This window comes from Bidens hawaiensis, unplaced genomic scaffold, assembly GCF_021521415.1.
Source record: "Bidens hawaiensis isolate Kalapana, Puna unplaced genomic scaffold, B.hawaiensis_p1.1 tig00064036_1, whole genome shotgun sequence".
In the NCBI taxonomy this organism is placed as follows: Eukaryota; Viridiplantae; Streptophyta; class Magnoliopsida; order Asterales; family Asteraceae; genus Bidens; species Bidens hawaiensis.
In genome coordinates this window covers 59,950-62,566 of record NW_027501460.1, presented here as the reverse complement: position 1 = coordinate 62,566, position 2,617 = coordinate 59,950, and the positions used below count along the sequence as shown (strand labels likewise).

Genomic DNA, 2,617 nt, shown 5'->3' with positions numbered 1-2,617 from the left:
CATTTTTGCATGTAATTAAAACTGAAAAACCCAAACTAAACTTATTAATTTTCATTTTTTATTTTGAACTTTAAGTAATTTATTAGAATTTAATATACAGTTAAACTCAAATATTTAAGCTCAGATAATAATCAATCATATTTAAATATTAACTAACAAAAAAAATTTAGGCTAAAACTCAATATCATTGGTCAACTTTTATTCTTGACTAAAAATTTTCAAACTCAAATATCAAAATTGAAAAAACCAAAACCTAACGAATTTTAAAAATCTTAAAATTCAAATTATTTAGTTTTAGCTTAAAACTAAACTAAACAAAACCATGCACATGCACACCCCTGAAATACACGTCAATGTGAATGTGTTATAGAAGTAACTAAGTTTTACGGCCGTATAACACGTGTCAATATTTTATAGGCGACTAAAAATTGAAACTCAAATATCAAAATTGAAAAAGCCAAAACCTAACGAATTTTAAAAATCTTAAAATTCAAAATTTCGATTTTTATTTAGTTTTAGCTTAAAACTAAACTAAACAAAACCATGCAGATGCACACCCCTGAAATACATGTCAATGTGAATGTGTTATAGAAGTAACTAAGTTTTACGGCCGTATAACACGTGTCAATATTTTATAGGCCACTAAAATATTTAGTCAATATGCTATGCACATGATATATTATACTTTGTTTCAAAATGTACAAAAAAAATCCAATCCAATTAGCAATTTGTCACATATAATAATAATAACACATGAATATTACTTTTGTTTGTGCTAAAACTTTTTTTTTCTATTTTTAACGGCTAAAATCCCCCAATAATTATAACAATAATATCGTACCTTAACAGCGCGATTGAGCAGGATACGAGAATAGCCCGGGTCACGTAACCTAAACACAATCGATGCGGCTGCCAAAGCCGCGGCAGTCTCCCCTGCCACGTCAGATCCCGGGTGGTTCCGATCGATTTTGTACACCGTACGCAACGTATCCATGTCCTCGGGTCGCTCCCAACAGTTATGATCCGAAATAGCGTCGCCTACTTGAACGTAAACGACGCCTTCGGTTGCGGTTGCTTTTAATAAGTAATCTGTTCCCCATTTAACTGCTTTAACTGCATTTGTTAGTTCACTTCCCATTATCCTACCGAAATCTATCACACTCCAAGCTAGCATTGTTGTTGTGAATGCCATTGGGAACCCGAACTTAATGTTGTCGCCTGCGTCGTAGTATCCGCCTCTCAAATCGATCTAATGCGCAATAGTATGAAATCGAGATCATGATTTGTTCGAATTTGGGGTGTTTACGGTCTGGTTTTGACGGTTTTTTAGCCAAACTGTTAGTAACGGCTTTTGGTTATCGAAACCAAAACCGAACTTTCAAATATAATTTTAAATAATTAGAAATTCTAACGCACATTTCACTAAATAATTAGAAATTCTGACTATTTAGCGAAATATAGGGGTGTAAAGTGTAAACGAGCTAAGCTCGAGCTCGTCTAGGCTCTAGCTCTAGCTCATGAGTATTTTTCAAGCTCTCATTTGCTAATTATTTATTAATTAGTTCGACTTAATAAATTAATTCGAGTTTGGGGTGTTCACCGTCTGGTTTTGACGGTTTTTTAGACAAACTGTTAGTAACGGCTTTTGATCATCGAAAACTGAAACCGAACCGTCAAATATAATTCAAAACCAAACCAGACCGAACAGTTACAAGCGCACAATCAATTCTAACACACAACATTACGTATGAAATCCTGATTAAATAGTAACCTACATTTCGCTAAATAATTAGAAATTCAGACTATTTAGTGAAATGTAGGGGTGTAAAGTGTAAATCGTCTAAGCTATAGCTCATAAGTATTTTCAAGCTCTCGTTCGCTATTTATTTATTAATTTACCTATTTATTTTATTTTACTTATTCTATCATAATTTTATATATATTAAATTACAAATTATTTTAAAAATATATAATCCATATATTAATTAAAAATTAGTTAAATAATAGACTTGTTTAGGCTTGTGAGTCAACAAATGAAGCTCAAATTCAGGCTCTTGTCATGCTCTGTTTCTAAAACTCGAGCTTGGGTCATTAGTAGTTTTTCAAGCTTGGCTCGTATATTATTTAACATCTATTAATTATTTTACTTATATTCATACCTATACACTTTATTTCACTTATTTTTATCATAACTTTATATATAACAATTGTAATAAAAACATACATACCTGATATACTAATTAAAAATTATTTAATGAGCTCGAGCTTGAGCTTGGCTCGTTAACAAACAAGCCTATCACAAGCTCAAGCTCATGCTTTTAACGAGCCTAAAAGCATACGATGTAAAATGTAACTACTTACACCAGCGGAAGCTCCGTCGTGCAATGCGGAGTGACTCCGCCACTTTACGCGCTGGTCCGGCGGCAGTTTGCCGGACCGCTGGCCTTCGAAGAACATAATGCACTTCCGTAGAGCATCAGAGTAGTCATGAGCAATAGCAGACGTTAATAATAATAATAATATCAAAATAATAAAAGTTGCCGGAAATTTTGCCGGAAAAGTCGCCGGAGAAGAAACTGATTTTGGCGCCATTTGGAAGTTGCGGGAGTGAGAAGAA

At 33.2% G+C, this 2,617-nt stretch overlaps 1 pseudogene; it reads right to left on the bottom strand.

Annotated features, from left to right (window-relative positions):
* Window positions 1-841: 841 nt before the first annotated feature.
* LOC143604147 (endoglucanase 8 pseudogene) lies at window positions 842-2,617 on the bottom strand (annotated as a pseudogene).